We start from the raw sequence: 9,423 nt of genomic DNA, 5'->3' as shown, positions 1-9,423 counted from the left end.
TCATCCTCTCCTCTGTTTTCATTTTGTTGGCACTCACTTGACATACTATTCAGAGCCAGAGCCTGGAGGTTGTCCTTAACACCCCATTTCCCTCCAACCTTACAGTCAACCCACCAAGTGCCTACAAGATAAAAACACATTTGTGGGACACCTGGCCCTGCTGGGAATGCTTTGCATGTATATTGAGTTGTAGAACACAGTTCGTGTACGTCCCACATCCACGGAGTCCACTGGCCTCTGCTGTTGCAGCTGCAGGGTTTTTCTGTTGTCTTTAGCCTGGTGTGCTGGAGCATGCCTCTAGTTCCAACACCTCGGAGTCTGTGCCAAGAGTCTGAGGAACAGCAAGGGAGTGCAGCAGGTAAAGGCACTTGTCACCAAGTCTGACCAACCCATGTGGTAGAAAGAGAAGACCAACCCCTCCACGGTGTCCTCTGAGCACCACACTCATGTCACAGCACCTATGCATCTGTGCATGCACTCATGCGTGTGCATACACACACAATAAATAAATGTGATAGGTGATAAAATTTAACTAAGGCCAGGAGTGGGGGCACATACTTAACTTAGAAGGCAGAGGCAGACAGTTCTAGACCAGCCAAGGCCACATAGGAAGACCTTATCTTTAAAACATTTTTTAATTTTTTTTTTTTTCGGAGCTGGGGACCGAACCCAGGGCCTTGCGCTTGCTAGGCAAGCGCTCTACCACTGAGCTAAATCCCCAACCCCTAAAACATTTTTTTAACTAAAAGAAGGTGGTGGCCACCATACTAACTGCAGCACTCAAGTGCCTACATGCACAATACACACAAAGTAAAAATATATCACAAAATAATTTTTAAAAAAATCTATTCTTCGGGGGTTAGAGGAATAGCTCAGAGGTTAAGAGCTCTGGCTGCTCTTCCAGACATCCTGCCTTTAACTCCCAGGAACCACATGGTGGCTCACAACAATCTGTAATGAGATCTGGTGCCCTCTTCTGGGCTGCAGGCAGACATGCAGGCAGAATGCTATATACACAATAAATATGTCTAAAAAAATTATTCTTCTCTCATATATCCCTACTGGTTTCCCTTCCCTCTTCTCCTCCCAGTATGTCTCCTCCACCTTTCCTCTCCCCTAGATCCACTCTTCCTGCAGTTCCCTTCAAATGGACCCTTCAGGTGGACCTGGAATTACAGATGGTTGTGAATCACCATAAGGGTGCTGGAAACTCTAACCATGTTCTCTGGAAAAACAGAGGATACTCTTAATGGCTGAGCCATCTTTCTCTCTCCAGCCCCATCTCCCTTCTTTGTCTCCATGGCTCTTACTAAAGATCTTCCTGACTGGGTCATCCTCTCTTCCAGTCTCTCACAATATCGTGTAGATCTCTGTCACTGCGATGGTACAAAAGTCACAGTTTTAGGCAATAGAGGCCAAAACCATGGTAGAGGCGTGTATTTCTGGGAATTGAACTCAGGACCTTGGGCTTTCTAGGCAAGTACTCTACCTAGAAGCCTCCATCTAACAGTTGTGGCATTTGATTCATGTCTATCCTTTTTTCCTTAGATACTAAATTTTATTTCTTAGATATTAAACAACTCATGAAGGCTAGATTCCTTTCTGTGTTCTCAGCGTGGCATTTAATGTCAATATTTAAGTAAGCCGAGCAGTGGTGTGCTTGGGAGGCAGAGGCAGGACAGTCTCTGGATGGAGGCCAGCTTGAGAATTTTCTCCTTAAATAAAAGGGCACAGGAAGGTGCAGATTCTTAGTTCCTTGCTTGGGAAGACTTACAAGCAACATTTTTGGTGGAACAACTGCTACAGACTTTGCTCTTCAGCTCTGCAGGGCCAGGAATTGAGTTCTCCGGATAGAGTTGCAGTGATGCAGGAGATTGACTCCACTGACTCAATTAGAGGAGTCAGCTGGGGTGCTTACCAGAGTATTCCCTTTTCACAGAAAACCCACAGCATGTGAGGAAATCCGGGTCTCTGCGCAATGCCCCCACAGCAGAAGGGGGGAGCTGGAGAGATGGTTCATCTGTTAGCCCATTTATTGCTCTTGAAGAGAACCCAGGGTCATCCATAGCACCCATAGCAGCTCACAACCATCTCCAGTTCCAGGAGATCCAATGCCCTGTTGTGACCTCAGGTACCAGGCATACACAATGAACCTGCACACATACAAAAGTCCATAGAGCCATAGTTACCATTGTGAGCTCTGAGAACCAAATCCGTGTTCTCTGCAAGAGCGACATGCACGCTGAGAACCAGGCACCTTTCCCACTGCCTCTTGAGACAAGATCTCACTATGTAGTTCACACTGGCTTCCGACTTGCCACCATCCTCCTGCCTCTGCCTATAAAGAATGCTAGGATTATATAGGTACAAAATCACACCTGGCTGTTAAGGTTTTTCTGGCTGTTTTTTTTTTCACCCCCATGAATGATTTTGAAAATAGTTGAGCTGTTTACATTAATAAAACAAAATCAGATGGAGACTATATGTCATTATTCATGAATCAAATGACTAGTAACAATACTGAGTTATTTTTATAGCTTTTCTATTTTTGTTTTAAATTTTATTTTTTCCTTTTTTTTTTTTTTCTTTTTAGTTTTGCTTTGTTTTGTTTTGAGCAGGCTCTCACTGTGTAGTCCTGGGTGATCTGGAACTTACTAGGTAAACAAGGATAGCCTTAAACTCAAGAAATTTGCTTGCCTCTGTCTCCAGAGTGCTGCAGTTAAAGTTGTACACCGCCATGTTTAGGTGTTTTTATTAGTGTGTGTGTATGTCTGTGTGTCTGTGTGTGTGTGTGTGTTCCCCGGAGGCCATGTAGGCGCATGCTTGAACCAGAACCAGAGGAAGTGTGTTTACAGTTACCCTGGGAGGCCAGAAGAGGGCAGGAGATGCCCTGGAACTGGAATTTCTGGTAGTGGTTAACTGCCTAAAGTGCTGGGACCTAACACTCTTAACTTCTGAGCCATGGCTCTAGTCCTGGGGTCCCCCCTCCTTCTTTTTATGACTATGCAGACTATACAAATTTATTTTATATATTAAGGTCTACGGGAGCAGTTTGCCCTGGCAGAGAGTATATATATCTCATGGTGACATACATATCTCATGGTGACACACATATCTCATGGTGACACACATATCTCATGGTGACATACATATCTCATGGTGACATACATATCATCTCATGGTGACACAATTGAGCATTGAGAGCAGCTACAGACCGATTAGATCAGACTTATTAAATTCTTGCCAAGTATGTGGTGACGCAGGCCTGCAATGCCAGTAACTTTGGAGACTGAGCCAAGCAGATCACCTGAGCCTAGAGACTCAAGGCCACCCTGGACAACATAGAGATATCCTGTTTCAAAATGAAACAAGCTAAGTTCTTTGTACATAGCAGCCTCTCTATTGACTGTGGCAGGGCAGCTGACAGTGTTCTCACCTAGTCACAGATGTTCTTTCTAGAGGGAACAGACCCGATGAATACAAACATTTTTAGCTCAAGTAAAAGTCTATACTATGAAGGAACTACTTCTTCAAACATCATAACATTTAAAATGAGAGATTTTACAAACCTTTTTTTAAAGATTTATTTGTTTATGATAAGTACACTGTCACTGTCTTCAGACACACCAGAATTGGGCATCAGATCTCATTACAGATGGTTGTGAGCCACCATGTGGTTGTTGGGAATTGAACTCAGGACCTCTGGAAGGACAGTCAGCACTCTTTTTTTTTTTTTTTTTTTTTTGGTTCATTTTTTCGGAGCTGGGAACCGAACCCAGGGCCTTGCGCTTCCTAGGCAAGCGCTCTACCACTGAGCTAAATCCCCAGCCCCGACAGTCAGCACTCTTAACTGCTGAGCCATCTCTTCAGCCCAAGGGTTTGCAAATCGTAGTATCTTCCCCTGAGTGTATCCTATGTGCTGATCCTTGTCAGTGAGCAGAGAGAGATAGTACTTTTGTTGTTGGTAATGTTTATTTTGTGAGTGTATGTGCAGTGTGTGTGTGTGTGTGTGTGTGTGTGTGTGTATGTGTGTGTGTGTTCTTCATGTCATAGCACACACATGTAAAGGACAGAGGACAACTTGCAGGAGTTGGTCCTTGCCCTCCTCGTGATATGGGTCCTGAAGACATAAGTCAGGTTCTTGGGCTTGGTGACCCAGCACTTACTTGCTGAGCCAACTTGCTGGCCTGGACCTTAATTAATTAATTAATTAATTAATTTAGTAGACCTGACCTGTCTGGCCTCAAACTCACAGAGATCCATCTGACTCTACCTTATGAGTGAAGGGATGAATGCATGTGTCAGCATGCTCAGCCTGCTTCTATGTTTCTGAGACAGGGTTTGTTTTTTTTTTTTTTTTTTTTTCTTTTTTCTTTTTTTTTTTTTTCCGGAGCTGGGGACCGAACCCAGGGCCTTGCGCTTGCTAGGCAAGCGCTCTACCACTGAGCTAAATCCCCAGCCCCGAGACAGGGTTTTGTTAAGTTGCCCAGAGAGCCTTGAACTCATGATCTCCTTGCTTCAGCTTCTTGAGAGTTGGAATTTCAGGTGTGTGCTACTATGGTGAACTTGACAGGCTGAGTTTTTAGAGCTTCCCTGAACTGAGATTGGGTTATTGCCTCTGAATCCCGGACTAGAATTCCCTATACTCGGGTTGGGGATTTAGCTCAGTGGTAGAGCGCTTGCCTAGCAAGCTCAAGGCCCTGGGTTCGGTCCCCAGCTCCGGAAAAAAAAAAGAAAAAGAAAAGAAAAAAAGAATTATACTCCTTTGATTAACTAAGCTTTCCTCCTTAATTTCCTGGGACACTTCTGAGATGTCTTGGTCCAGCTGACTTTGTTTGTCTTTTTTACATGGCCTTCTCTGGAAAAGGGATATCAAGCAGCCTATTATTCTCCCACTACTTACTATGCTATATGGTAATTTCCTCCCTGGATCCTTGAGGACAAGGTTCTGAGTATTGCACATTTTTTTTTGTTTGTTTGTTTGTTTTCAGATCCTCAGCAATAGGCAGGGCTCTTGCAATGGCCTGTGCCCAAACGCTCAAGCAATAGAGAATGCTTCTCTGGTTCTTATTTTCTATCATCTTGTCTTGCAGATCTAGACATCAACATCTGGTCTTCTCAAGGCTAAGGACATGCTTTAGCCTTGAACTCCATGCTCAGCCCTGGTCCTTACTTTCTTCTGTTAAATGGGATTTGATTTCTTTATCTGTAAAATGAGACTGTGAGGGAGAGAGAGATGGCTCAGCAGTTCAGAACATTTACTCTTGCAGAGGACCCAGGTTTGATTCCAGCACCTACCTGGTGGTTCACAATTGCCCACAATTTCAGGGTGCACATGATTCAGACATAAATTCAAGCAAATTATTCACTCACATAAAACACAATGAAGAAATCTTGTTTTGAAAAGATTAAAAGGGGATTGTGATTGCTAGTCTCTTGGGTTGTATCCAGGAATTGCATTTTTTTAAAAGATTTTATTTATTTTATGTGAGAGGGCATCAGATCTCATTACAGATGGTTGTGAGCCACCATGTGGTTGCTGGGAATTGAACTCAGGACCTCTGGAAGAGCAGTCAGTGCTCTTAACCACTGAGCCATCTCTCCAGCCCCAGAAATTGCATTCTTATTCTATATTCTTCTAGTATGTTGCTTTATTTGTCCATTATCTTTTAGTTACCAGGAAAATGTATGACACCTATGTATAACTCATAGGCAGTTGTTATTAAACAGATTTCATGCAAATAGCATTCTGGTTGGTTGGTTGGATGTTTGGTTGGTTAGTTTGAGAAAGCATTGTTTTGTTTTGTTTTTTTTTTAAGATTTATTTATTTATGAGCCATCTCTCCAGCCCAAGAAAGCATTGTTAATCATGTAGCCCACTCTGCTCTGGGACTTGCTATGTAGCTGTTGTGACTGTCATCATCCCAGCCAAGTAACTGCAGACTTGAGGAGTCCAACTGTACCCCCTTGCAAAAAAATTGTTCTAGCTGAGTTTCTTGGCTATGTACACCTGCTCATGGAGGAGTGAGGAAGCTCATGAGACCCTCACCTGCTCATCCAGGGAACAAAACCCCAGCACCTGTCATTCGCAACTCTGCCTTAATTGAACATGACCTGGGAAGAGACTAGAGTATACAGGCCAGGGGAGCACAGAGGAAGGGGAGCCCATCTTTACTGGGTGTTGTAGAGGAAGGAGCACCTATGAACAGGTAGGTACCCCCCTTACCTGTGCTCTGAAAGGAAGCCCAAGAAATGCATTGTTTCCCTAGGGTAAGCTTAGGCAGAATCACGTCTTCCTTTGATGTTGGGACCTTAGAAGAAGAAGTAGACTTTGTGTTCATGTCTCTAGGGAAGGAATTTTAGCAAAAGTAGCTGGGATAAGCTTGACCTTCTGATCTTGGGTTACAGACGTGTACTACCACACCCAGTTTATGAAGTTCTGAACATAAAATCAAGAGCTTCAAGTATACTAGGCAGGCACTCAACCAAGTAAACTACATCCCCAGCCTTGCCCCCACCTCTTTCCTTGCTGTAGGGGAAACTCTGCCTGTAGTACCAGAGTATCAGGGAAGTGTGTGCAATTCAGGATTGCACCAGTATCTCCCAAGCACTCCTTAACAGCAGCATTCATTTATGCTAAAAATACAATCTCAGAACCAAGAGAAATTAATTCCCAATGTAGCCCTGGGTTTGAGGGTTTTATGGACCAGGCACAAGCTGTAATTATTGGGCTGTACTAGGTATTCCTGGCAACCTCTTTGAAAGTTATAAAGGTATAATGAGTGATAAACAGCAACCCCTCCCCCAAACAAAACAAAACCCCAGAATTCCCTGGAGTTGACTACTTGGAGGCTACAGGATGTGAAAACTTAACTCTTTGTTTCCAGTGAGTCACTTTGAATTCCTACTGATCTGAGTGGAATTTTAGATTTTTCCAGGAACCCCTTTCTTGGGTTCCTTGGGTGCACCCAATACCCGCCCCCTCCATCCCACCCCCCCAGTGTTTACGTTTCCTTTCTTTTTTATTCCTGCAAGATCCCAGCCAGGGACTTTTACCTCACTCCATCCCAGAGTATCCTAGGCTCTTTGTGGACATCTGTGAGTCCCGATTGAGGTGGCTCTGCCTCTAGAAGCTGAGCACTCAGTCCTGATGCCTCGTGTCAAAGTTCCTGTATTTGGGTTGTCTTTTGCTGAGCTGGGTGTTCAAGGCATGGAGGATAAGCAAGTTGCTTGCCCTAGTGAATAACAATACTATCTTTAAGGCACTGTGCTGATAAACTCCCCTCGCCTGTCATTTTTTTCTTCTTAAGATGGAGTCTTAGTCGAGTGCAATGGCACATACCTGTAATTTTGTCTAAGTTAGCATTTTGTCTAAGCTCTGCCCCACAGTTGCCTGGCAACAGCCAGATATGCTTGACACTATAAAAGGGGCTGCTTGCCCCCTCCTCTCTCTCTTGCTCTTGCTCTTGCTTTCTACTCCCATCCCATTCTGTGCTCTCGCCCCTTCCCCATCTCTTTCCTCATGCTCATGGCCAGTTCCTCTATTCCTATTCTCTCTCTCTCTCTCTCTCTCTCTCTCTCTCTCTCTCTCTCTCTCTCTCTCCCCTACCCTCTTAACTCCCCATGCCCTGAATAAACTCTATCCTATACTATACCATTGTCCTGTGGCTGGTCTCTCAGGGGAAGGGATGCCTCAGCATTGGTCGCTAAGGTACCCCCTTCCCCCGTGCCTTATTACACTTTCACCAAAAACATATTCCTCCTCTCTTTATCTTTTTATAAACATCACCTAGCACAGAGGAGGCAGCAGAATCATGAGTTCTAGATCAACCAATGACACATAGTAAACCCCTGTTTTAAAAAACAACATGCCCAGTGTGATGGTGTACACCTTTGATCCCAGCACTACGGAGACAAAACCAGGCAGATATCTGAGCTTGAGCCAGCCGGATCTACATAGTGAATTGCAGGATGGTCAGGGATACGTAGAGAGAAGTTGTTTCACACACATGCCAAAAAGCAAAGCCATGATCGTGAATGCCTTAAATGCCCAGCACTCAGTGTTAGATTAGACTTGGTAAGGTGATATGAAAATAAAAAGGGGGAGAAGGACAAGGAATGGGAATCTCTCCTTGGGAAAAGAGACTCTGAGGTGCAGGGGGCTTAAGGATCATAGTGATTATAGGGCAGCAGAGGGACGCGCAATTCTGTCTGCAGATCTGTTCGATGAGTCTCATGTTAAATACCAACTGAGGTTCTTAAGAGAGGTCGACTTCCTGGTCAGGCAGCTGTACTAATCAGAAGCTCAGTCCAGAGTTCCGCAGCTCACCTGAGGCTCTTTGTTTTGGGTCATTGCCTCTTCACTCCAGGAGGCCGAGGATCTCTGTGACTTTAAAGCCAGTATGGGGTTGGGGATTTAGCTCAGTGGTAGAGCGCTTGCCTAGCAAGCACAAGGCCCTGGGTTCCGTCCCCAGCTCCGGGGGGGGGGGGGGGGGGGGGGGAGCCAGTATGAAGCAAAAGGGGACCCACATTGTTATACACTGTTACTAAGTCTCCATACCTTACAAGAATGAGTTCTGTTTCCTAAACCTAATGTAACCTACCCAGAACCTGCAACCCCATGATATATGCCCATGCCTTTGCCTTGATAAACTCCTGAGCTTGTGGTAAATGATACCCTTTTGCTTTATGAAAGTGTGTCTTCCAAGGAACCTTGATGGCTCCCTTTTGACATAATGTATTCTTGCATTCTTTGACATGATTGTATTTTTTTAAAGATTTATTTATTTTATGTATATGAGTACACTGTTGTTGTCTTCAGACACACCAGAAGAGGGCATCAGATTCCATTACAGATGGTTGTGAGCCACCATGCGGTTGCTGGGAATTGAACTCAGGACCTCTGGAAGAGAAACTGGTGTTCTTAACCACTGAGCCATCTCTCCAGCCCCATGACTGTATCTTTATTGCCTCTTTTCTAGCAGCCACTTGTCCCGACAGCTGTTTCCCGTCACACTTATCTACCCCACAGGCAGCCTTGAGCCCTGTGTGCCCCTATTCTCTGTCCAATTCTCTCTAACAGCTCTCTCTAACAGCCAATTCTCTGTACCGCTGTTTTTTCCTCTTCTTTTGTCCCCCCTCCCCACTCCCCAGGTAGCCTTGGTTGTCCTGGAACTCACTCTGTCTACCAAGCTGGCTTCAAATCCAGAGCCTGCCTGCCTCTGCCTCCTGAGCACTGAACTGTAGGCATGCGCCACCACCATCAGCGACAACTGTGTCTATCAACCCTAACCCATTCCTCATAAAAGAGTTCCCAAAAGTCAGTGAGGGGCTGCTCTCTGAAACCCCAACTTAGGGTAAGGTAGTCATCTGGCCAGTCCCTTGTGCACTTCTCAATAAAGCTTACTTAATCAGACAGTTGTG

The 9,423-nt window shown here is 44.8% G+C and overlaps 1 long non-coding RNA gene across 1 annotated transcript; it reads right to left on the bottom strand.

Annotated features, from left to right (window-relative positions):
• Window positions 1–2,230, bottom strand: LOC134483843 (uncharacterized). Its single transcript, XR_010060937.1, has 2 exons — window positions 1,775–2,230; window positions 1–331 (listed from the first exon to the last, which is right to left on the bottom strand). It is a non-coding gene; the product is annotated as an uncharacterized LOC134483843 (long non-coding RNA).
• Window positions 2,231–9,423: the final 7,193 nt, after the last annotated feature.

This window comes from Rattus norvegicus, chromosome 1 (genome assembly GCF_036323735.1).
Source record: "Rattus norvegicus strain BN/NHsdMcwi chromosome 1, GRCr8, whole genome shotgun sequence".
Lineage (NCBI taxonomy): Eukaryota > Metazoa > Chordata > Mammalia > Rodentia > Muridae > Rattus > Rattus norvegicus.
The sequence above is the reverse complement of the archived record's forward strand: the minus strand, read 5'-3'. Positions and strand labels throughout refer to the sequence as shown.